This window comes from Panthera tigris, chromosome B1 (genome assembly GCF_018350195.1).
Source record: "Panthera tigris isolate Pti1 chromosome B1, P.tigris_Pti1_mat1.1, whole genome shotgun sequence".
In the NCBI taxonomy this organism is placed as follows: Eukaryota; Metazoa; Chordata; class Mammalia; order Carnivora; family Felidae; genus Panthera; species Panthera tigris.
The window spans coordinates 169964601-169991590 of NC_056663.1; the positions used below are offsets into that span (position 1 = coordinate 169964601).

The 26990-nt window shown below is 41.5% G+C and overlaps 1 protein-coding gene across 9 annotated transcripts in view; it reads left to right on the forward strand.

The window, feature by feature from the left end:
* Positions 1–26990, forward strand: part of APBB2 (amyloid beta precursor protein binding family B member 2) — a 382950-nt gene that overhangs the window by 150462 nt on the left and 205498 nt on the right. Inside the window, exon 1 of one of the 9 annotated variants that reach the window (XM_042984644.1) lies at positions 7980–8001. The exons of the other annotated variants lie outside the window; for them this stretch is intronic. The gene's annotated coding sequence lies outside the window, so the exon portion shown is untranslated. Of the gene's footprint in view, positions 1–7979; positions 8002–26990 lie in introns of those variants that run through there. 9 annotated transcript variants of the gene reach the window in all.

Below are 26990 nucleotides of genomic sequence, written 5' to 3' on the forward strand. Positions count from 1 at the left end.
CCCATCCTTAACATTTTGGATGTGTTTTTTATGGTCTTGGTGCATTGGTACCTTTAGATTAAACATTATTGTGATCATACAACATGTCTTATGTTACGATGTGCTTTTTGTCACTAATTCATCATGCAAATTTCTGACATTAAATCTTCTTTTAGTATGTGATTTTTAACAATCTAACACATTATTACATTGCACGGGTATATCGTGATTACCAATCACCCACTGTTGAGCATTTAGGGTATTTCCAATCTCTTGATGTCCTTCTGGATTAATCATCACTCGTAACTCTATTTTTCTCCTTAAGAAATGGCCATAGGTGAAACCGCTGAGTTAAAAGGTTGTTTGCACATTATAAAGACATTGCTATGCACACCCGAACTGCCCTCTGGAGAAGTTGTATCTATTTCCATTCCATTGCCCTTGTGTGAAGACTGAACATTTCTTCCTATTCTGGAAACGCAAAGATAAAAAACACTTTCTGATATGATAGGTTAAAAATGCTATCCTTATTGTTATAGTTTGCATTTTCTTTTTTTCCCCCTCATATTGAGGCTTAACTTTTTTTTATCTGTTCAGTAGTCGAAAATCAGCTGCATGAAATATGTGTGATGCAAATGTAAAAAAACTCAACTTCTTTTTGTGCAGATAATGTAACTTGTTTTCATTGTGTGTGGTTTGTATTGTGTTATTATTTTTTTTTTTAATTTTTTAATGTTTATTTTTGAGAGAGAGAGGGGGGCAGAGACAGAGAGGGAGACACAGAATCTGAAACAGGCTCCAGGGTCTGAGCTGTCAGCACAGAGCCCGATGTTGGGGCTCAAACTTGGGAACAGTGAGATCATGACCTCAGCCGAAGTCGGATGCTTAACCGACTGAGCCACCCAGGTGCCCCTCTATTGGTTTTAAGTTAAATGTCTAGTTCTTTAAAAAGACAAGTTGCCAGGGTTTTCATATGGCAATAACCTGAGGAGTTTAATTAAAATAGGAGAGTCCCTGCACTTAGAACTCTGTGTTTGATAGCAAACAGCCTGTGATTGCTGCGGAGCCCTGGATAGGGAGACAGGAGGCCTGAGTCCAGACCTGGGCCTGCCAAGTAGAGCTAAAGGCATGGACAAGTTATTAGAACCAACCGAGTCTTGGAGTATCTGGGTGGCTCAGTGCAGTGCATTGAGCATCAGACTCTTGATTTCGGCTCAGATCATGTTCTCATGGTTCATGGATTCAAGCCCCACTTTGGGCTCTGTGCTGACAGTGTGCGTCTGCTTGGGATTCTCTCTCTCTCTCTCTCTCTCTCTCTCTCTCTCTCTCTCTCTCCCCCTCCCTCCCCCTCCCCTGCTCATGCTGTCTCTCTCTGAAAATAAATAATTTTTAAAAAAATTAAAAAAAATAACTGAGTCTTATTTATGACATCTGTAAATTGAGGAGTTGGACTGGATGATATTTAGGTAATCTCTAGTTGAAAAATTCAATTATATTTATTTTCGACAAAGAACAGTGAGTGACGTTTGGCCGTAGGGAGAACCAGGTCAAAATCAGAGCAAATGAATTCCAAACGTAGAACTCAGAAAATGAATGGGTAGTGAAGTATTATTTAAACTTGGATTTTAACTGCTTAAAATGTCTGCAAATAGGCCAAGACAAAGAGCTTTTAAAGGAGAGTGATCACATTCAAATAAGTAAAGGTAATCCACTTTACTACATAATAGCAGTGATAAAAATAAAAATGCTTTCACAAGATAATGTTTTGGTTTATTTAGTTAGCTGAGACAGTGTGATAGCATCCACTTCCTAGTGTGCTTCTGATAGGAAAAGTTTTGAGTAACCATTATGAATGTGATTAAGTACAGGGCCTGACATATAGTAAGTGCTCAATAAATATACATTGAATGAATGAACAAATAAGTACTTACTTGAAAACTTACTTAGCATTGATGGGGGGTGGAAACTCCTTGCACATTACAAATTTTTCCGAATCCTGTTTTGTAACACACTCGGTTCTCTAGCTTTGGTTGTATTCGGGTAGCTTCTTTCTATACGTGACAGCCCACACTGTTTTGCACCCGCCTGACTCATTATCCTTCTCACCCATATCTCCTTAGTTTCCTCCTTTGCAAGATGGGAAACAGCTCTAAATGCCCTTGTATGTTTTTAGGGTCAGTTTCTTTGATCTCTGTCAAGGCTGAATTACCAAATCTTCCTGTTCTCCCTCCTACCTCCTGTATGTTTTCTGTTGCTGCTGTAATAAAGTACTGCGTAGTGGCTTAAAACAACACAGTTTTATTCTCTTACCATTTTGGAGACCTGACGTCTGAAAGGGGTCTTACTGGGCTGCCCAGGTGTCAGCCGGGCTGATTCCACTTGGAGTCTCTCTCTCGGGGAGAATCTGTAGCTTTGACTTTTTCAGCTTCTGGGAGTTCCTGTGTTCTTGTCTTGGGGCCCCTGTCTCCGTCTTCAAAGTGGATCGCTCTAGTCTCGGCTTGCATCACCTTCTCCCCTTCTGTAGTTAAATCTGACTCTGCTTCCTCCTATAAAGACAGTTATAATTGCATTTAGTGCCCCCCAAAATATCCAGAATCTCTCCTCCTTTGGAGACTTAGTCCCATCACATCTGCAGAATCCATTTTGCCCACATCAGGTCACTTCACAGCCTCTGGGGATCAGGATGTAAGTATCTTTGAAGGGGAGGGGACAACATTATTCAGGTTGCTACACCTTCCTTCTCTCTTGCCATGTTGTGCTTTTCCCCTTCTATTTACTACCAACTATTTGCTCTTGTATGAACTTAACACACACATGTGTTTGTGTGGGAAGTTACTGCATCCACTTAGAGAATTCTTAGTTTCCTCTCAAGCAACTCCTCTCTGAATTGCTGTGCCAGGTACTCTTGTCAAAGTCGGAGTGCTGTCACCTGACAGGAGTAAGAGGCAAGGTTTAGTACAAGGAAGGATATAGAGAGATGCCAAACCCAAGACACTGTTCTGCTGGCAAATCTCCAAATCCTGTTGGAGTAAACCCTGCTTGTTAGCGGACTCTCTACAGCTTCCACCCAAACTACCTTCCAGTTCACGAATTCGTTCTTTGGCTGTGTCTGATCTTATTGAATTGGCCCGTTGAGTTTTTCCCCTTAACCGAGATATAATTCACACTCTACAGAACTCACCCCTTTAAATTATAAAATTCAGTAGCATTTAGTATATTCACAAAGACGTGTGACCATCACCACTGTCTAATTCCAGGACACTTTCACCACTCTGAAAGGAAATCCTGAGCCCATCAGGAGTTACTACCACAATTGCCCACCCTTCCCCCTCAGAAACCACGGAGCTACTGTGTCTCCAGCATAATGTTTTCAAGTTTCATCCATGTTATAGTACTTCCCAGCACTTCATTCTTTTTTGTTGTCGAATAATATTCCGTCGTACAGATATACCACATTGGTTTTTCTTTGTTTTCTAAAAAAGAGAGAGCACAAGCAGGGGAGGAGAGCGGGGGACCGAGGATCTGAAGCAGGCTCTATGCTGACAGGCTGAGCACAGCTGGGGCTTGAGCTCATGAACCACGAGATCATGACCTGAACCAAAGTCAGATGATGCTCAACTGACTGAGCCACCCAGGTGTCCCGTATTTGGTTTTTCTATTCATCCCTTTATGGACATTTGGGTTGTTCCTACTTTTTGGTATTCTAAATAATGTTGCCATGAACATTCACGTACAAGTTTTTGAGTGGACAAATGTTTCCGTTTCCCTTGGGTATATACATGAGAGCAGAATTGCTGGGTCATATGGTAACTAACCTTTTGAGAAATTTTTAGTTTTATAAAGTAGGTGGACCCTTTTACAATCCCACCAGTAATGTGAGAGGGTTCCCTTTTTTTGGCATCCTTACATTACTTTTTATTGTCTTTTTGATTATAGCTGTCCTAGTGGTTGTGAAGTAGTATGTTATTCTGGGTTTGATTTGCATTTTCCTAATGATTTGATGATGTTGAACATCTTTTCAAATCCTTTGTTCATTTAAAAACATTTTTTTTTAAGTTTACGTGTTTTGAGAGAGAGAGAGAGTGAGCGAGCGAGCGGGGGAGAGACAGAGAAAGAAGGAAAGAGAGAGAATCCCAATCAGGCTCCACACTGTCAGCATGCAGAGCCCGACACAGGGCTCAAACTCATAATAATATGCGAGATTGTGACCTGAACGCAAATCAAGAGTTGGTGGCTTAACCGACTGAGTGACCCAGGTGCCCCTCCTTTGTTCATTTTTAAATTGGGTTATTTATCCTTTTCTTCTTTATATATTCTGGTTATGATACCCTTTATATATTCTAGTTACTATAAAAATTTTCTCCTATTCAGAAATAGGAGAAAAATACTTGTATTTTTACTTGCTTGATATTGTCCTTCAAAGCAAAAAGTTTTAAATTTTGATGCAGTTAAGTTTATGTTTTTTGTTGTTTATATTTTTGATGTCATATCTGATAAATATTGCCTAATCCAAGGTATTGAAGATTTGGTCCTATTTTTTTCCTAATAACTTATAATTTTAGTGCTTACATTTGGGTGTTTGATTCATCTGAGTTAATGTGTTCTCAAGCAGTGGTTCAGTTCATTCTGCTGTATGTGCATATCTAGTTGTCCCAGGACTGTTTATCAAAAGACCGTTCTTTCCCTTATTGAGATAAGTTTTATAATTTCTGCAAAGAAGCCAGATGACTTCTTTAATAGGGACTGCATTTAATTTTTAGATCGTTTTGAGATATATTGCTGCCTTCATAGTATTGCCTTCCAAATACATGTACGTGGATAGCTTTCATTTATTTAGGCCTCCCTTAATTTCTTTCAGTGATGTTTTATAGTTTTCAGTGTACAAGATTTCTACTTTAGTAAATGTATTTTTAAGTATTTTATTCTTGTTTGATGTTGTTATAAACAGAATTGTTCTCTTTTTTTTAAGTTTATTTATTTTGAGAGACAGAGCATGTGTGCGTGTGCGCATGATTGTGGGAGGGGCAGAGAGAGAGGGAGACAGAATCTCAAGCAGGCTGTCCACACTGTCAGCACACAGCCCGCTGTGGGGCTCAATCTCATGAACTGTGGGGTCATGACCTGAGCTGAAACCAAGAGTCGGAAGCTTAACCTGCTGAGCCACCCAGATGCCCCTAACAGAATTGTTTTCAGTGTATGGAACTTGAACTTGTTTGTAGGCATGTGTGTTTTTGTGCGTGTACACTATATACATAATACGTAGTGTGTGTGTCTGTGTGTGCGTGTGTGTGTGTATATCTCGTTTCCTTCCTTCCTTCAGTCTTGCAATTTCTAGTAGATTTTTTCAAATTCACCTGCTGTCCTTTCATGCTATCCTGTTTTTGTATTCTGCAGTTGTTTCAATACAAAGCCTCTTTCAGACTTTCCACTATTTTTAGCTCTTGGACGCAGATTGTGCCATTTGCGTTGGCCATCTCTCTTTTTCTTGTTTAGTCTTAAACTTTGTGAGGGCCAGTCAGATGGGGGGTCATTTGCCATGGGAGTCCAATGTGAATAGGAATGTGGAGACCCAGGGCATTTTTTTCATTTGCTTCAGTTCGTGCTTCATTGGTATCATTGCTTCTGGACCAGTCTTTGTATTATTTTTTGGGACAGGGAACCTGAGGCTACATGAATGTTATGTGTTTGGATACCATACCTCCCTATAAGAGTAGTCTTGGGATTTTGACTTGATATTGGTGAGGCTTTAAAAATGTTGTTTGTTGGGGTGCCTGGGTAGCTCAGTCAGTTGAGTGTCCAACTCTTGATTACAGGCTCAGGTCATGATCTCAGGGTTTGTGAGATCGAGCCCCACATCAGGCTGTGCACTGAGAGCATGGAGCCTGCTTGGGATTCTCTCTCTCTCTCTCTCTCTCTCTCTCTCTCTCTCTCTCTCTCTCTCTCTGTCCCGCCCCCACTCATGTGTGCACATGCATACTCACTCTCTCAAAATAAACAAACATTAAGAAAAGTAAATTTTTTTCCTTCCTTCCTTCCTTCCTTCCTTCCTTCCTTCCTTCCTTCCTTCCTTCCTTCCTTCCTTCTCCCAAACAAAAGCTTCCTTGCAAATCTTAAGGGGTGGGAAATGAATATTTTCTAGACGTTGTTTTACTGAGGGGCAGCCCTTTGTGACTGCCAGAATAGAGCAGGTAGCTCAGCTTTGTCTGGCCAGGTTCATGGGTCCTGTGGTCTGTGTGCCCCTTTCTTTGTAGATTATCAGAATCTTAGACATTGAGGCCATACTGTACTCTGATAGCCTTCCAAGTGTTCAAGCGTTAATGTTCTCTACTGACTGAGTTCCATCTTCAGTTCTGGCCCAGGGATTTACTTCTCGTGATTTTGACGTTTTTCTTTGTAAAATAAGGTGTTAGGTATATGTTATTCAGGTTTTCCATATATTTGAAACAGGCAGAATCCTCCTTTGTCATCTTGGCCTACCATATGGACTAGGAACTTTGGCACAACCTGACTGTAGGATTTTTAAGACCTTTCAATCACCAGATTACAATCTCTGATTTCCAGAGAACCTTAAATATAAATGAACGTTTAGTAAATATTAATTCAGTGTATGGGTGTTCTGCAGAGGTGCCTTGCACCTGAGTAACCCCAGTTTTGTAGTGTCGTGAAATACGGTCTCATCCATGGACTCCTGACCACTTGTAGAACACTGCTTTCTGTGCATGTGTCAGAATCAGTAAGCCAGATTCTAGATTTTTACATGGCATGTGAACCAAAGCTGTGCACTTGCTTATCAGAGTCCTATCTATTGCCTGTATTTTTAGATACTCATAAAATAGAGCTTGTCTTCGTGTCTAGTAAGTAAAGGTTACATCTTGATGTTAATGGTAATAAAGAAAGGTGACAGCTCTATATTTATCTCTCAGGAGAGAGAAATTAAAGTTCAGTAGTCTAAATTAAAATCCCTTCTTTGCAAATTTTTGCTTTTTTTTGTCTTAAAATTCCCTCTGTAGTCTGCTTCTGAGGTGGACGTTTGAAATATTGCATCAGTCGAATGCAAACTGGTGCAGCCACTCTGGAAAGCAGTATGGAGGTTCCTCAAAAAATTAAAAATAGAACTACCCTACGACCCAGCAGTTGCACTACTTGGTATTTATCCAAGGGATACAGGTGCGCTGTTTTGAAGGGGCATATGCACCCCAGTGTTTTTAGCAGCGTTACCAATAATAGCTGAAGTATGGAAAGAGCCCAAATGTCCATCAGTGGATGAATGGATAAAGAAGATGTGGTATGTATGTATACACACACACACACACACACACACACACACACACACACACACACACACAATGGAGTGTCACTTGGCAATCAAAAAGAATGAAATCTTGCCGTTTGCAACCACATGGATGGAACTAGAGGGTATTATGCCAAGCAAAATTAGTCAGAGAAAGACAAGTATCATATGACTTCACTCATATGAGGAATTTAAGATACAAAACAGATGAACATAGGGGAAGGGAAGCAAAAATAATATGAAAATGGAGGGGAACAAAACGTAAGAGACTCTAAAATATAGAGAGCAAGCAGAGGGTTGATGGAGGTGTTGTGGGAGGGGGGATGGGCTAAATGGGTAAGGGGCTTAAGGAATCTACTCCTGAAATCATTGTTGCGTTAGATGCTAACTAACTTTGATACACATTTAAAAATAAATAAATGAAAAGATGCTCAAGAAAATGAAACATTGCATCAAAATTTATTTCGTTCTGGTAATGAAAAACTCTCCTCTTCACGTGGATGCTCTGGGTTTAGCATCTCCCTGCAGTAACAAGAGAGAGCAGAACCAAGAGGCCCTGGGTCAAGTCTTCACCAGTGTAGGAGTGGCCACCCTGGAAAGAAGCCTGTTTGGTGTCTGCCTAGAAAACATGGCAGAACAGTCCTTGGAGGGAACTAAGCGGGACTTCCCTTTTTATTTTCTACAGACTAACTTTCTTGTTCCATGAACAAGGAACCTGTTTGCATAGTGTGGTGAGTACCTGCAAATCTCATACCCAGCATTTTTGGGACAACAACTCTAGGGGCTTCTGAACAGCCTTTCCCCCAATTTCAGAAGAAGAAAATTCAGATGGTGGGATGGATTAGTCTTCTGTATATGTGGGTAGATTTTGACGCAGAGAGAGATGAGAAGAATGTGTTGTCCTCAGGGAGGTGGACACAGAACTTCCTGCGAAAGCAGTAATTGAGAGGAAATCTTCCATCTAAACTTTAGGAGGTTAAGACCATCTTCTGGGAGCTACCTCTGGAAATGAAAGAAGAGAAATATGCGACTTTACGGGGCAGTTTTGAAAACAAAGCAGATAGAGTTACTTTTCCAGGTTTGCTGGACACTTTGCTCATTTATGCAAACCTGAAATTATTCTCTGGGGAAGTGAACTCTGCTGACCTGAAAGAAGGTCACAAAAATCCTTGCAAAATGAAACCCATAGAATTCTGAAAGGAATGACTTGGCATCTTTCAGAGTCATGAGATAGGTCAGTTTGTTGTTAGCCTCTGTACTCTCCAGACTTTCCTTTAATGAGTGTGTGTGTGTGTGTATGCATGCCTGTGTGTTTACGTGTATGTGTGGAGAGAAATAGAAAATAGCAAGCACGCACTATTGCATATTGTCTGTAGAGAATGTTTTGTTAAAGGTATATCTAGACTTTAAAAAATTGTTTTTGATGTGTATTTATTTTTGAGAGAGAGACAGACAGGGTGTGAGTGTGGCAGGCAGAGAGAGAGAGAGAGAGAGAGGCAGACACAGAATCTGTAGCAGGCTCCAGGCTCTGAGCTGTCAGCATAGAGCCCGATGCGGGGCTCAAACTCACAAACCATAAGATCATGACCTGAGCTGAAGTTGGACGCTTAACCAACTGAGCCACCCAGGAGCCCCTATATCTAGACTTTTAAATCATTTTCTCCCTTTCAGTTTTATGGAAAATACTTACATCTGTGGAATTACATTTGTTTTCTCCTTAGAGTTCTTTCTTAGGAGTGTCCAATCATGGGAAGTGTTGATCCCCATCTCCCAGGGTCTGAGATTCCCCAAATGGCTTATGTTGCATATTGCTTATTTGGAACTTGATACCAATAGATCCAACATGATGTAGCTAAATCATGCATACCTGCTACCATTCTATTCTTGTGACTGGGGCTTGCTTAAGGGTAAAGAGGATTTCCTGTTGTTTTCCAATGTCAGGAGCTAGAAGCCTTTTGTTTTTGAAATCCGTGTTCATTCCACTGAAGGGTCCAGTTTAAGCAAGGCTTAAAAAAAGCTTCCCCTTTTTTTCTGATTGAGGAACAGGGTGGAGTTAAGGCTGGAGGGCGGATCCGAGCCAATTAATAGATACGGATTGATATGGTACCTACTATACTTAATGCTGTGCTGTCTCCCCAAGGATGGAGAAGAGTTACATACTGTCCTCAGAGAGTTCATGTTTTCATCTGTAGACATGACCAAAGGTGACAGTTAGCAAAATCAAATCACGTGGTGTAGCAGCTTAGAGGAGGGGGAGGCCAGTAAGGATATGTGTGATCAGTGAAGTTCAAGGACCACCCAGACCCCAGATTTTGAGAGCTTCCTCCTCCATAGGACCGAGGTCTGGGAACAGATGTGATGCAGATCACGGAGGTGGCAGAGCAGCTATGGGGTTGCAGGTGCCATGGTGTTATTTGAAGTGCACATGAAGTGGGGTATCATGGAGGGACCTGTTGAAACGGGACTGCAAGGGAAGGATACAGCCCCGTGAAGACAAAGAACATGTTCATGATAATGAGTTATTTATATTATTAATCTAGCCAGACACTGTCGTAAGAACTTCACATATGTTCTTTTAGTCCTCCCGGCATCCGTCTGTGATAAAGGTGCTGCTTGCCATCACTCAGTTACAGATGAGGACACTGAGGCACAGAGGAGATAAGTATCTTCTTTAAGGCTACTCTGTAACCAGTGTAGTTGGCATTTGAGTCCAGGCTGTCTGGCTCCAGGGTCTGTGCTCCTGACCACTGTGCTGCCTGCTTCAGTAGCTGTGAGAGGAGGAGGAAGGGGTTGCAAGCAAGAGATGCTGCTGGCAGGAGAGGAGATTCCCGGGTCGGGACTGCAGGGGGAAGTTCCTGGGGACGCAGTGTCTGTTTGGTGGCTACCTCAGGGAGCTAGTGACCTGTGGGGAAGTTGGAGATCCGCTGCATCAAGATGGCCCCAGAAGCAGGATGGCAGAATGAACAGCCTAGAGCCTTTCTGTGTGCTGGGCTCGGGGAACAGAGCAGTAAATAAGGTAGGTAAGGTGGCCGCTTCCCTGCAACTTCCATTCATTCTAGTGACGGAGGCAGACAAGAGGAAAGCCACCCAACGGAGAAGATAATTATGGATTCTGGTCCGTGCTGTAGAGGAGTCAGTGGCATGACAGAGTTACTGGACAGGGCCCACAGGACATCGGGTGACATAAGGAGATGTCCCTGAAGAAGTGGTGTTTGATCTGTGATTTGAAGCATGGGAGAAGCCAGCTGTGTGAAGAACTGAGGAAATCTCATTGTGGTCAGTGAGAATGGAGACAGTTCAAGGAATGGAAAGGAGGCCAGGATGTCCAGAGCATAACGGGCATCGTAGGGCATGGTAACAAATGGGATTGGAGAAGGAGGCTAGGGTGAACAGACTTGAGAGTCTTTGTAAGGGGTGTTGATAATTTCCCAAGAGCAGTGGGAAGGCACTGAATGTTATGTGGGGGGGGGGGGGGGGTGTCATGATCCCACAGGAGATCCAGGGTGGTAGAGAGATGCGCTTGTTTGGTCAGGCAGGATCGTGAGGTGGATGAGAGAAGAGGGAAAACAGAGTGGGGAAAATACATTTAGGATGCTTTAACCCTATCCTTAACGTTTGTATCTCAGCTAAAATGGCCTTTCTGCCTAGCGAAAGGTGAAACCTCAGGTAGAACTCTGTAGAATTCATTGAGGTGCTGATGAGTATTCACAGCACTCACCTTTTGGCCATCCGACTGTCAATTTTCATCTGTTTATATGTAGAGAGAAAAACCAGAACTTACAAACCTAAAGATTAACCAGTTTTTGTTTGTTTTTATAGGTGTTGGAATTTGTAAAACATTACTTTATATGTAACAGATGCTTTTGAGATGGAGAGCAAAAAACACTTAGGAAATAACTGTGTAACTGTCTTTTCTATTTATTGGATGACTTTCTTATCCTCAAGATGGAGACTCAAAATGGAGACAAATAATTGCCCACCCAGTGCCTATATCCTGCTCCAATTTTGCTCACAGACTCTGCATTTAGTTCAGAGTGCATGGTGGTCAGTCTCAGACACTAGTTGTGATGGTCCAAGCCAATGTGTGGGTCCTGACCCCCGATTTCCCAGAGTTCTTTGTAACTGGTTCACACCAGCTACCTGTGACCTGGTTCTGGCTGGTGAGACCTGAGAATAAGTCCTGTGGGATGGGAGTGGGGTTTCCAGGAAAGCATTTATTATCCTGATAAAACCGGACACGTGAGCCTGTCAGTGCCCTTACTTGCTCTCGCCCGTGTTCGGCCTTGAATATCGATAAGGTGTCTGAATGCATAGCAGCCCTCATGTCACCATGAGGTAACAAGCACGAAGGAAAAGCCAAAAGCATCACCGAGCTATCTGCTCTGACATTGTTCCTGTTGAACTGACACCAGTAACCCTGAGCTTCCCAACTACTTCCTATTTATTGAATTCACCGTTAGTTAGGTTTTCTGAGACTTAAAGCTGAATGCAGTGATCGTAGAAGTTACAGATGTTACAAGCTTTTTCCCGTATGCCGTGATTGCCTTGTAACTGTTCTGTGATATTCAGTATGACCTTTAGCTTGTGTGAAAACTGCCTCTGAAAAGGACATTCTAACTTGTATTAAAAGTTGTTCACAGTTGAAAGCAATGAGTTGTGGACTTAGAAATGTAATTTTCAAAATAAATGAACTTAGCCTGCACGAACCTGCTGTAGCAAGTACCATGGAACCATGCTTCATGGCCGGTATCTTCCTTATGGCCTTTTTTATGATAGTCTTAGTCAGTGTTCTGGTGAACTACGTTGTGTATATTTATGGCTTTGTAGGAAACTATAGCAGTACTAGGGGTAATAGCATAAATAGTCTGATTTCTTAAAAATGTGAAGCTCCAACAGGCTTTATTGGATTTCAGGGTAATGGTATTATTAAATTTTCTACTTCTTTTCAAACTTTTTATGGCTAAGTTCCACCCTGGGGATTTCAAGAAATCTGGGGGCTAGTTCTGTACTTTTATGGAAAACCATTTATCCTGGAAGTTTGCATTGCTGAAAATAGGGGTAGGGGAATTAATTTGGGTTTTCTTTTTTACTGGCTTGGACTTAGTGCAAAAACTCAGCGCATCGTTTTCCACGTGGAAGGTTGAAGTGGTACTGTGGTAGGCATCATGAGATAATTTAAGGTATAAAATAAAAATGGTCTTCTAAGCTCTTAGGAAAAAAGGATTATAAGTCATAGCATCCTCCAATTATAAAGAGAAATTTTAGACAGCATCTAGTAAAATTACAGTTTTTTTCATAACCTTGGAACCTAAGACCTAAAACAATTTCAGTCATTCATTTCAAAAAATTAAAATGTGTGTGGTTAACCTATACATCTTCTGCTTCGTTAATGAAAGATTATTCCAAAGGAACAACGAAACATCGTGTAACCCCAAGGGCCTTCAAAATAAGTCTTCGGAAGCCATCGATTCTGACTGCCTCATTTTGCAGCTAGGAAACGAAGTCCCAGAGAGGACAAAGGTTATTTCTTTGTGGTAAACCAGAAAGATGGCTCTTGGGCAGGTAGGGGCAGGACCACAAAACCTGCTAGATGCATTAACACCTTCAGTACTGTCCACTGGAATTTTTTTAAATTTATTTTTTTCGAGAGAGATAGAGAGCAAGTGGGGGAGGAGCAGATAGAGAGGGGGACAGAATCCCAAGCAGGCTCTGTGCTGGGAGCACAGAGCCCGATGTGGGGCTCAGTATCATGAACTGTGAGATCATGACCTGAGCCGAAGTCAAGAGTCAGATGCTTAGCCGACTGAGCCACCCAGGCGCCCCATGTCCACTGGAATTCTTGATGACAATGTCTTGGGTGTGATCAGTGTTTGGGCTCATCCTTCAGATATGGTGAAGGTTCGATAGGCACTGATGGGACATCAGTAGGTTCAGTAGAAGGGTGGGGAGCCCAGTCTGGTGCCCCTTTGGGGGTCAGGTGGTAGAGGAAGGGCTTATGTGTGCAGAGATTAGAGGCAAGTTGGAGTTAGTACATGGAGGGTCTTGAGAGCCTATGGATGGAATGGGGATTTTACTTGGTAGCCAGTGGAGAACTCTTAAAATAGTCATGCTGATGCTGCTGATAGCTAATACTTCCATAGCACTGACTATACCACCACCATTCTGAGTGTTTCATACACACACCTGATTCCTGCAGCAAGCCTTTGATGTAGGTACTCTCATCTCCATTTTACAATTGAGGAAACTGAGGCATAGAGGTTAAGTGACTTACCCAAAGACACCCATAGGAGGTGATGGAGACAGAATTCAGACCCAAGTGGTTTGCCCCTATGGTCCCACTTTTAATGGCCTGGAGCCGTAGGTATGGTGGTGATAAAGGTGGCAGATTCTCTTGGGAAGACAAATCTGTAGAAGTGTGCAGGGGGCTGCAGTGAGGGCAGACCAGCCATCAAGAGGTGGACTACAGGCTTCCCAGAGAGTTCATAGAACCCTGGCTTAGGTTCTATAATGGCAGTGAAGGGATGAGAATTCAGATGCCTGTAGCTCCTAAGCATGGATCTCTGGTGCCAGACCCCAAGTGGATATGGGGGCCAGGGTGGGACAGCATGGCTGAGATCTTGCTTGGAGGTCTGCCTCACTGAACCAGGGGGCTTGAGGAAGAGACTTCATGGGGGGGTGGGGTGGGGGGGTGACGATTTTTTTTTTTCCCCAGCCATGTTTTCTCACTGTGAGCAGGTAGTGCAGTGGTTCTTAACTTGAGAAAACCATCTGGAAAAAAGATCCACGTCAGTGTGCCCTAACATATTTCTGAGTTTATGGACCCTCTCGAGCTCCTCTGTCATTGTGATGCGGGGCCCAGAGGAGGTCTAAACAGGTTTTTTTTTAAGGCCATCTTAAGACAATTCTAAGGTGGCTTGTCCTCTTCCCAGTTTAAGAATAGTGGGTGTGAGGGCAGGCACGGTGGTGGGTGTGGCCTGCATTCGGGGCCTCCTTTGTTTCGGCTTCCCTGGCAGTGTTTCTTGCCTTCCGCTTTCCTCACTGACCAGGAGAGCCGAGGAGAGCCGACGGTGGCTAGAGATAGAGGAGGACCGCGGTGTGCGTGTGTGAGTGGACATCCTGTGTTGAGAGGAACGCCCTGTTCCTGGTGGCGGCCTTGCGGGGCAGGGCGGGGCCAGTTTCTTCCCTCCGGCTGCCTTTCTGGAAAGAGTGTTCCTGGTCGGCCCGTTCCTGGTCTTCTCTGAGGCCTCTGTAACTGTAAGCCCCCTGGCCGAAGGGCTGAGAAGGAACAGCAGGTTGTTCCAAGATCAGTAGCTGACACTCTTGTGGAAAAAAATCCGTAAGTGGACGAGAGACCAACACAGAGATGCCACTTTGGGTTTTGTTTCATTATCATCCACAGCCTGGGACATTTTCTTCTTTCCCTCTCTCCTTCCTTTCATCATTTCTTTGCCTTCCCTCCCTCCTTTTTCTTCCTATCAGAGGAGGTGGAAATTGTGCCAGATCATTAAATGTGACTGCACCTATTTTTATCTTTGAGTATGGTTCGCCATCTTGATTTCTCCGGGAAAGGTAAAGCAGTCGCATCAGCACTGGCCGTGTGTGGAATTTATGCAACCCTATTTTCCTGGCTGTGGCTTTGTGATGAAGATGGGGAGCCAGAGGCTGGGCTGTCCCCTCGAGCCCCTTATAAAACGATGGAGAGACAATATACACATGTGGGTTCGAATTCCGGTTCAAGTCACCAGCAGAGTGTCCATGCCCTCAAGTTCTGGAATCCCTCATCTGTAACACGGGGATCGTAGTACTTACTTCACAACCATGTGTGACTCACACATGAGACCACACGTCCGAAAGAAACTGAGCACTCCTCCTATCTCCCGGTGTTCTCATCTAATTGAAAGTTTCCGGACTGTACCTTAGGATGATCCCGGAAATGCTAGAGGAAGAAGGCAGAATCTAAGTTATTGTCATAACCTGCTTTATGTATGTTTATTCCATTTCTGCCTGGTAACAACGTGAAGTGAATATTTTTATTTTCAAGATGAGAGAACTGAAGTTCAGAGAGGTTGTAAACAAAGTACTTCACCACCTGCTACATGTGTGACCTCAGGCACTTACTTAGTATCTCGCTGTCTGTTACTTCATCTATAAAATGGAGATAATGATAGCTCCCTACTCACACTGTGGTTACAAGAATTGAAACGGTTAATATGTATGAAGTCTTAAGACAATGCCTGGTAAACAACAAATGAAATTGTTTTCATTAAGACAATTGCCAAATGTCTCTATGCCACTATAGTGAAATCAGGATTGATTCCTATGCATTATGTGTTGAAAGGAGATTTAATGGTAATTTTTGGAAACATAGAATGGGTTTGATTTTCATGAAGAGGAATTGGGGAAGTGATATGAGAAGAGTCAGGCAAAGTCCAAAGGAGAGAGGAGAAAGGATTTCAAGAATGCAGGGAGAACAGAAGAGGTCCAGAGGTAATTAGGAGGGAGGTCAAAAAGGAAGTTCAGTGGTGCTTTTGTGATGTTGGTGAAGAGAAGCCATTTCCTTTTTTTTTTTTTTAATTTTTTTTTTTTAACGTTTATTTATTTTTTGAGACAGAGAGAGACAGAGCATGAATGGGGGAGGGGCAGAGAGAGAGGGAGACACAGAATCGGAAGCAGGCTCCAGGCTCTGAGCCGTCAGCCCAGAGCCCGATGCGGGGCTCGAACTCACCGACCGCGAGATCGTGACCTGAGCTGAAGTCGGACGCTTAACCGACTGAGCCACCCAGGCGCCCCGAGAAGCCATTTCCTAATTGCTTGCTTATGACTCTCACCTTCTGGAACCAGTGGGTGAGGGATTGATAATCTCCACAGATGGGATCTTTGGAGTCTCTGCTTTACCAGTCCCATCCCTCTTTCTACTTCCAGGGAGAGGCAGTGGAGTAGAATACAAACCTAAGGATTCTAGAATCAGCAGACCAGATTTAGAGCCTGGGCCCTGCTGCTTCTGAGCCATCTGATGTTTTGCAGGTTTCTCAGCCTTGCCTTACGTCCGTGTCTGTGTAAAATGAGAAAAATGGTGTCTATCTCTTAGGGCTTGTCAGACCTGAGAGAAACTGAGCACACTGTTTATGTTTATTTAGCCCAGAAGAAGCCTTCAACAATAGTTACTATTACCCAGGGCTTAATATTATCTGCTAGGCTTTGGTCAAAAACTCAGGTTCAGTAGGCATTATGTCATTTTTGGTGACATTTGGGGGCAATGCCCTTTCTTGGATGAATCCCAGCCAAGACCATAAAAGACTCCTGGCTCCTATCATTGTCTCAGTTAAGAATGTGGCATGGAGGGGGTGCCTGGGTGGCTCAGTCGGTTAAGCGGCCGACTTCAGCTCAGGTCATGGTCTCACGATCCGTGAGTTCGAGCCCCGCGTCGGGCTCTGTGCTGACAGCTCAGAGCCTGGAGCCTGTTTCGGATTCTGTGTCTCCCTCTCTCTGACCCTCCCCCGTTCATGCTCTGTCTCTCTCTGTCTCAAAAATAAATAAACGCTAAAAAAAAAAAAAAAATTAAAAAAAAAAAAAGAATCTGGCATGGGGGGGGGTGCCTGGGTGGCTCAGTTGAGTGTCCGACTCTTGATTTTTGGCTCAGGTCTTGATCTCACGGTTCGTGGGTTTGAGCCCTCTGTCAGGCTCTGTGCTGACAGTGCAGAACGTGCTTGGGATTCTCTCTCTCCCTCTCTCTCTGCCCCTCTCCCGCTTGCATGCATGTGCTCTCTCTCTCTCAAAATAAATAAGTAAACATTAAAAAAAAAAAAAAAGAATCTGGCATAGAATTTTGAGTTGTTTTGAGGTATACTTAAAAAAAACTATTTATTTAGAGAGAGAGAGAAAGAGAGAGAGTGCACAAGCGGGGGGGGGGGGGCGGGGTTGCAGAGAGTGAGAGAGAGAGAGAATCCCAAGCAGGCTCTGCGCTGCCAGTGCAAAGCCCAGTGTGGAGCTCAAACCCACGGACCTGTGAGATCATGACCTGAGCCGAGATCAGGAGTTAGGTGTTTATCTGACTGAGCCACCCAGGAGCCCCGGGGTATGCTTTTATCTGCTTCTCCTTCTCCTCAAGAAAGTGTCTTAGAGCTTAAAGAACAGACGTGGACATAGTCATCTTCTGTTGGGTTCCGAGTACCTGGACCCTCATTTCCCTTCCCTCCGATTTTTAACGTACAACAGTACTGCACAGTGGAGTTTATATCTAGCAAAGAAACAGAATTCCAGTATAAACTAACAATTTTGCACTTGTAGTCTTCGTTATACAGATTTTTCTCATTATCTCATTTATTCTTACCAAGATAGGACAGGGGAATGAATAATGGGTTTCTCTAAGAAAAATTAAAAAGTGACTAAGTGAAGTAGGTTCCTTGGACTCACGAATCAAGAAGTCAGATTTCATATGTCCTGACTCCCTATCCAGTGCTCTTTCAACAAGGCCATGTTACCCCTCAGCCTTTCTCTTTGCTTCTTAATGGGGCCTGCCAGGATGTTCCCTGCTGTCTAGGAGGCTTTTGCCCTAGGAGGGCCTTCTGCTTCTCAGGTAGGCTTTGCCAAATGACCTGTGTTAGCTCCGAGGGAAAACTTGAAATCCTTTCTCCAAAAACTCATGCGTTCTACTTCAAATGAAATCATTTTCCTTAGCCAATTTAACAAGATCCTTACTCTTTCGTTTCCTTTAATTATCTTTTTTTTTTTTTTTTTAAAGGGGGAGCTGGAGAAGACCATCTGTTTTATGAGGCAGTTCATCTCTTATGTTTTCTCTAATAGATATATGAAGGCCCAGTTAAGCAAATTAAGGCTTCATCTCGTTCTTGTTTGGGATTGTTCTGTTTGGTGCTTTTACGTCACTGCCATCGGCATTTCTTGGTTGTGTATCTGGGATGTCTTGGAGTGCAGATTTTATGAAAAGATGTTATCTTTGTTCCATGAATTGCAGGCACTGTGTGCCATTTTCGATATAGTGCCAAACTATCACAACAAGGTTCTTTGCTTTTTTAATCCCTTCCTCTCCACCACAAGAAGTCCTATTAACATGTTTTCTGAGCTGCAGAGTAAAATCTTGTCAAATATAGCATGGAAGGCAGATGGGTGGTTGCTGTCTTCCTTTTCACCAACTCTAAACCTAGTCTTTCTTAGTAAAACTAAGCTTTATCACCTCTGACGCCAGAGGCTTCCTTTATGAATAGAAGTCATATGCAGTGAGGGGGTGGGAGGGATGGGGAGATGGGGTTACTCCTCCTTTCCTCCCTTCTTTCCTCCCTTCTTTCCTTCCTTCCTTCTTTCCTTCCTTCCTTCTTTCCTTCCCTCCTTTCAATGTATATTATGTACATAGAGAGTTTCATGTACAAACTTTCCTTCTTTCACATTGACAATAAATAACTCTTTGCTCTGAATATGAAAATGCTTCACTCATAAAAGAATTTACCCAAATCAGCAACACACAAAGGTTTGGAAGACATTTTTCTAAATCCTGCCACCCAGAGATTACTGCTGTTAACATTTTAGTGAACTATTCTATACATTCCTTCATGGACTATTTATTGAACATCTGCCATCTGCCAGACATTAGGAATATACTGATGAGTGAAACAGAGGTAGTCCTTGCCTTCATAGAGCTTTGCAAATAGGGGAGGGAAAGGTAATAAAACAGAGACTATGTAAATTATATATGTGTTATATGTGTGTGTGTATATATATATATATATATACACACACACACATACATACATATATGTTTCTAATTCAGATGTGTGCAGTTCTTTTATGTCTTATATAATTTGAAAATAATCTTTTACCCTCTTTTGAAATAGTATATTATATTTGAATTTTTAAAAGCATGTCTTTTTGGCATGGTTTCATTGTAAGGATATCACTCTGTTCCTTATTCTTTCTCTTTTCATAGTGAGTTTATGGGATGTAATCTTGCTAGTGTTCTGTACTTTTATAAAATTTTATAGAAGTACAGAACACTAGCAAGATTACTACATCCCATACAAACATACTATTTAAAAAAAAAAAGGAACAGAATAATATTCTTATGGACAATGAAAGCATGCCAAAAAAGACATGCTTTAAAAAATTAAAGTATACTATTTCAAAAGAGAGTAAAAGGATTATTTTCAAAATTATATAAGGCGAGAAAGAACAGCATATATCTGAATTAGAAAAATTCAGAAACGGGGTGCCTGGGTGGCTTAGTTGGTTAAGTGTCCAACTCTTGGTTTCGGCTCAGGTCATAATCTCATGGTTAGTGAGTTCAAGCCCTGCATTGGGCTCTGTGCTGATAGTGTGGAGCCTGTTTGGGATTCTCTCTCTGCTTCTCTGTATCTCCCCTGCTCGCTCGCTCTCTCTTGCTCTCTCTCTCTCTCTCTCAAAATAAGTAAACTTAAAAAAAAAAAAGAGTAAACCATGTATTTTAGAATATCAACCTAGAACAACCCATGTCAAGATAATCTAGTAAACATACTGCCTTAAAAAAAACCAAAACAAGAGAAAAGGTCCTTTGGGTATGTAGACAAAAAGAGAAAAACAACAGAATTAGGTTGTTCTCAGACTTTCTGACAGAAACACTTTATGCCAGAAGAAGAATGGAATAACATATTTACGGCACTCAAAGAAAAGATGTGAGCCTGTATTTTTTAAGCCTAGGAAAATTGACCTTCAAGTATAAAGAACACCAACCATTATTAACATGCAAGAAGTCATGGGAGGAAATATTGTTCCTATGAGCTCTTCCTAAGAAATATCCTGAAGAGTGAGCTTTCAACACCAAAAATAACCAGGGAAAGAGAAGATGAGCCTGTAATATCCCTAGGCAGTAGCAAGGAAGCTATCAAAGATTGGGGCCATGTCAGAAGGACTCAAGAGCCAACCTAAAGATGATCCTAGTGGTAAAAACTGGGACGATTTGAGGTTCAGAAATGAGGGTTGTGAATATGTTTAAATCCATGACCTCTCATGATATGAAAAAAAAATTATTGGTTACCATCTGAGGTTAATGGAACACCAATTTGTTAACCTTGAAAGTAGTCAGAAAAGAGTCAAGTATTTATCCTGCCTTTCTTATGTGAACTGACTACTGGATAACCATGTAGTAGATGATGGGAAGAATCTCCTAAAATTTTTCCACTCAACAAATGAAAATGAAATGAGAGAATTAAAATATTACCATTTTTTCAATCTCTGTTTATTTAATGGATCCAAACGGTGAGTGACAATGACTGCAAACATTAGAAATCGGTGAAAACCAGATATTATGTGCTTCCTGATGAAAGAGCATCCCACCAAATGGATTGAATCTCAATTTTTTCTCAATTTTTTCAAGCCTCTGAATCCAGCTGCCAATTTGCAGGAAATTCAGAGGACAGTGCAACGTGTTCACTTGTATTGTGAGTATGCAGTCAGCAGAATCCATACTGTGGAAACTCCATAGCTCATCTGGCCCCGATTTTTTTTTTTTTTTTTTAATTTTTAAAATTGAAGTAGAGGTGACATGCAGCGTTATATTAGTTTCGGGTGTACAACATAGCAGTTTGACAGGTCTCTCTATTATGGTATGCTCACCATAAGTCTAGCTGCCATCTGTCACCATACAGAGCTATAACAGTACCATTGGCTGTATTTCCTATGCTGTACCTTTCATGCCATGACTTACTCAGATCTGGGTTTTTTAATGAATAAATTGTAAGGTAAAGAAAAAGATGGAGGGGGACATAAATTACATGTAACTTAAAAGACCTATGAAATTTTTAAAAATGGGAAAGAATTGACTATATTGACCAAGGTCATACAGTGGGGTAATGAAATAATAAAGAAAAGCAAGGAAATAATTACTGTAAGTTCAAGATAGGTTTGTTTACTTTTGGAACAATGGAAGAAGTTCATGGAGGGCCTTCTGGGGTGGCTAGAAAAGTCTTTTTTTTGATCTGGGTGGTAGTTGTAAGAGTGTTTTCTTTATAATAACTAATAAACTATTTGTTTTGTGTAATTTTCTAAATGTGTTTTATTTTACCACAAAAAGACTTTTTTTAAATTTATGAAAGAATGACACTATGCCTGCTACCTTTATTTTAACTTTTCATTATGACAATTTTCAAACATACGGAAAAGTTAAAAGTACTGTGTATGTAATGCCAGTATACTCATCACACTGTTTTATAGCTAGTTTTTTTTGTTCAATAATACTTAATAGAGATCTTTCTAGATAACTATATATAGAACATCCTCACTTTTATTTTTTTATTTTTATTTTTATTTTTTTACGTTTATTTATTTTTGAGACAGAGAGACAGAGCATGAACGGGGGAGGGTCAGAGAGAGAGGGAGACACAGAATCTGAAACAGGCTCTAGGCTCTGAGCTGTCAGCACAGAGCCTGACGCGGGGCTCGAACTCACGGACCGCGAGATCATGACCTGAGCCCAAGTCGGACGCCCAACCGACTGAGCCACCCAGGCGCCCCTCCTCACTTTTAAATAATGCATAATACTCCACCGTAGAGATGTAATTCAGTTTCCTATTGTTTTTTTGTTTCTGATTTTGTTCCTAGTAGAAATAATGCTTCTAGTATGACCTTATGACACATCCCTAAAATTTGCCATCACAGGGTACTCTGACATGCTGAGTGTACATGGTTGTGTGTTGTGTATGAACAACGGGAGAGACCAAAGATGAAGCCTGTATTGATCAAGACATTCCTGTGTAACCCAGGGAGGGCAGGGAAGAACTTGGTTCCCCACAGTGGGATCCTCACACAGCAGCATACCTGCCCTGGATTGATTGAGGTTTAATCCCAACGGCTCTCCTGTTATCTCATTTTGACTGTTGTGGGTATAATTCATGTATCATTTATCTATTACCACAGTAATGTTGCATGATGAACCACCGCAAAATTCAGTAGCTTCAGCAATAGCCGTTGGTATCTACAGGATGGCCGAGGGATGTTCACGGTATCTGCTGGGCTCTCTCATGGTCCTGCAGTTAGCTGCAGGCCCAGCATGCAGCCCTTGGCAACACTCTTCCACGTGTTTGATGAGCAGCTGGCTTAGGCCGGTCTAAGATGGCCTCGGCCAAGAGGATTCATCTATCTTACCTAAGACTCCAGCATCCTTCCGAGAGGCCAACGTGGATGTGTTCTCATGGCAGTAGCACAGATCTTAATCGTTTTTCAAGAGGCTGGAAGTGGGCCATGCTTTTCAAGCTCCTGTATCATTCTATTTGCCAACCTCCTAATGACCAGAGCAAGCCACACAGCTAGGCCATAGTCAGTGGGAAGGGGCTACAAAGTTAGGGGGCAGAGGGAAAGGATACAGAGAGGTGTTAATTGAGGCCATTGATGCAGTCCACCCTCCAAAGCCATCCAGCAGCATATTTTGAATTGGTACTTCTTAGAAGCATTAAATATTGCTGTTATTTCTAAACTGCAGGTGTCATGCCTTTGAAGTGTGAAAAATGGGGGTCAAATATATTTGCGGAGGAATCATAAAGCTTTTGCTTCATTTAAAAAAATATTGTTAAGAGTTATAAAGGTAATTCATAAATGGAAAAGTCTACCTTTATTCTGTTTTAAAAGTATTTCTTTTCCAATTTTGGTATTTTCCCCCCTGGGATACATTCCAGGAAACAGAGTTTTCTTTGCGCATATTTTTTGATAGTGTTCTTGGAATTGGTTTTAAAATCTGGCACTGAGAACACCGAATCAAGTAAGATAAAGAGCTAGAATCACAAATCAGTGTCCTTACGGGTTTTTGTGTAAGATATGGACATTAGAGATAGGATTAGTCCCTGCATCTTTATTGCTGAGAACTTTTTTTCTATTTTAAGTTATGTAAGTGGAGAATTTAGGCTTTTCCAGAACAGTGATTCTTAACAGTAGATAATATAGCTCCCAGGTATGTGGATGGCAAGAAATTGTTACTAGTAATCATATCTCAAAACTTTTTTTAAAAAATCAAGTTATTTTCATTGAGTGAAATATGGTATGCCACACCTCTACTTCTCTGTGGAAATACAAAATACTAAAAATAAAATTTTGCATATGCATATACTTACTAAATACTCTTCATTATGTATGCATCACAAAACTTTACACACTTTAGTTGTTTAATGGAAACTGTGTGTATTGTATGCAGTAGGCAATTTAAAGGATTTTTCAGAGTTCGACTGTGGAGTCATCTGATGCAGCTGTTCCAAATTATAGATCTGAAAATAGAGATTAAAGTTCTTTAGGGAAAAACATTTGAAACCTTAAAGGATAATTGAATCAGTATGAATTTAGAGATAGGTCCCATCCTAGAGTGCAATGTCTACTTTAAAAGTATTTATCAACGAATCCAACCTTGTATATTTTCAGGAGGGTTAAGCGACAGTTTTTTGACAGCCCTTCCTATGCTTGGCAGGTTACAGTAATGACTTCAGTAATGGCAGAAAGAAAGTTCCCATTATAATTGTAGTTCTTCGCTCCATTCTTGGACTCCGTTTATTATTTATGAACATTTTCACAGAGGGCAGGACAGGGCAGGGAGGGAAGAAAGAAGATGTGGGCCACCAAAGTTTGCCGAACACTTACAATGGGTATGCAAAGATCCCTAGGACACCTCCCTTTCTTTCAGAAAGCTTACAGCCTTGTTGAGAAAAGAGGTCATATGTGTAAGAAAAAATAATATCTGCCAGGCACTAAGCAAAGCAGGCAGGCAACCTGGTGTATCTCATTTGATCCTCGTAGTAACTGTCAGATGGATGGTAACCACGATTTGCAGTTGAATAAGATGTGCTTCAGACCTGAAGTACTGGTTCAAGATCATATAGGACCTCAGTGTCAGAGTTAGGAAGTGGAGAGATAACTCTGGGCTGATGTTATAATTTTCACAGCTGGGGAGGCTGGAAGTGTCTACAGCGCAGCGCCCCTTAGGGACTGTGGAAGGAGGCCCCCTACTTGCATTTCTGGGTGGAGACCAGGGCACCCTGTATAACAAAGAATATTTCACTCTGCAAAGCCTATGAACACTGTACCAAATACTCAGGTAGGCAAACAGCGTGTTTATAATTGCAAGAGCCTAGAAGTTCTAAAGTATTTTTTATGGCTTTAATATACACTACATATTCTAGAAGTGGAAAGTCCTTCTAATTGTTAGATGACTTGTATTTAACATTTTTTGGAATTTTCTTAGAGTTGTTCAGCGTTTTGAAATTGCTGTTATTGACAGCAGTGCAGATCATGATTTCTGGGTTGACAACACAGCACATGCCTGGCTCAGTTTGTATTTATAGTTGTTGCACTCACAGCAATCTACCCATAGATCATGATTGCTAGTGTAGTTGGGCCTGAGATTTGCTTATTGAATTGTATCTCTCCTTTTATTTCTCCTTTTCTGGAATTCATGTGTATATATAGTTTACTTATCTATGAATTCCACTTCAAGATAGTAAAGGGACCTTACAAAATAACTTGTGATAGCAAGGGATTGTTTCTGGTCAGATTACAGTGGGTTAGAGTTTTCAGGAAAGTAACTCTTTGAAGGCAACGCAGGATTTAAGTAAATGAGAGGTTCTAGAATCAATTGGGTATTAGATTGTCAAGGGTTAAAAGAACTTTATTCTAGAGGTTGGGTTGGGATTCTCCCCCTCTGTCTCTGCCCTCCACCAAATAAATAAGCATTAAAAAAAACAATCAGGTAGTTCAAAGAAAATTTTATCAAGGATGCAGTACTTAAGCTGTATCTAAATGGATGAACACAAGGAAGTTTTCATTTTTTTCTTGGAAAAAGAAATATTACCCATAACTTTAGCTTACTTAGGAATAGTTTCTCAACCTTATAGTTAAAAAGATCAGGCAGTGAGAGCAGGAAAAGATCCCAGTTTTATTCAGGGTTGCTGAAAGCTGGCTGGGACTCCCTCATTGCAGATGGTAGTTGTGTTGGGCAGTGCCCTCTCTGCCCACAGTTTTCTCATCCCTCAGACAAGGATGGTGACTTGCTCTTGCTGCTTCTGGAGTCTGCATTACCCCTTATGGTTTTCCTACCCTGCCGACCTTTTTTGAATAGTAACTAAATTAAACCCACCTCAAATTATTCAATTTGATTGTATCATCTCTTCCCTACTTGAAACCTCATAGGTACCGTGTGTAATTAAGAAAAGATAAAATATACAATAAAAATAAGGGGAAAAAGTTTTTATTCTAAATTACAAACACAGTATCACAAATAAAAAGAATAATCAGTAACACAAGTGGAACACACTAAGGGCATGATTAGTGTGAGAGATGGCATTCTTGGTCAGGGGCGTATTATATTGACAAAAATGAAGACATTGAGGTTTGGATTGTTATGACAGGAAAAGGTGAGGTATATATAAAAATTTGAATTTATTTATATCCCATGGGAAAAAAGCATATAATCTCATACTGAACCAAATACAAGTGGGTATTTAACTTATATACTTATTCATTTGTTTAATAGTGCTTCCATGATTTCTGCTTCGGGACGTTCTTCTGTGGTCCTTTTGGACATTTTTTGGGCTTTCGTGGCATTATCACAAAGCATATGAGTGTTATGGATTTTCATTAATGGGACACGTGAAAACGCTGCTGAAAGGGAAACTCTGGTTACTAGATTGTTTCACTTACATAGTTTTATGCTTTAAGACCTCAGCTGTATTGGGGCGCCTGGATGGCTCAGTTGGTTGGGCATCTGACTCTTGATCTCGGCTCAGGTTGTGATCTCACGGTTCACGAGTTCAAGCCCCACATTGGGCCCTGCACTGGCAGTGCAGAAGGAACCTGCTTGGGATTCTGTCTCTCCCTGTCTCTGCCCCTCCCCCTCTTGTGCTCACTCTCTCTCTCTCTCTCTCTCTCTCAAATAAATAAACTTAAAAAATAAAATCACAGCTGTATTCTTAACGTGGAGCTTGTAGTGGCCTACGCAGGTCTCTGTGTCTTTGAACTCAGTATGTGATTTTGTGGAAGCAGAGACACTTGTTCTGAATGCTAGCAGACCTTCCCTCGCTTTACAGCTGAGGTGACATTTCTGCCTGTCTTTGCTTTTATGGAAAAGGTAAATAATACTTTGACTAGGGCATTGTCTCAAACTCTGTCTGCATTCCCTAGATCAGTGCTTCTCCAACAGAAAAGTAATGTGAGCCATATATGTAATTCGGAATTCTCTAGTAACCACAATTCCAAAAAAAAAAAAAAAAAAGGGCAAAGGGCACCTGGGTGGCTCAGTCGGTTAAGCATCCAAGTTCTGCTCAGGTCATGATCTCACAGTTTGTGGTTCTGAGCCCTTCGTCGGGCTCTGTGCTGACAGCTCAGAGTCTGAAGCCTGGTTTGGATTCTGTATCTCCCTTGCGCTCTCTCTCTTTCTCTCTCTCTCTCTCTCTCTCTCTCTCTCTCTCTCTCTCTCTCACTCTCACTCTCACTCTCTCTCTCACTCTCTCAAAAATAAACATACGTTTAAAAAATTTTAGTAAGTAATGAATCAGGGCAAAATTAATTTTAACAATATGTTTTATTTAATTCAGTCTATCCAAAATATCATTTCAACATGTAATCAATATTTTAAAATTACTAGTGAGATATTTTACTTTTTTTCATGCCAAGTCTTCAAAATCAGTGTGTTTTACGCTTCTAGTACCCAACCGGGATGCAGAATTTCAGTAGAAATACTCGATCTGTATTAGATTTCATAAAC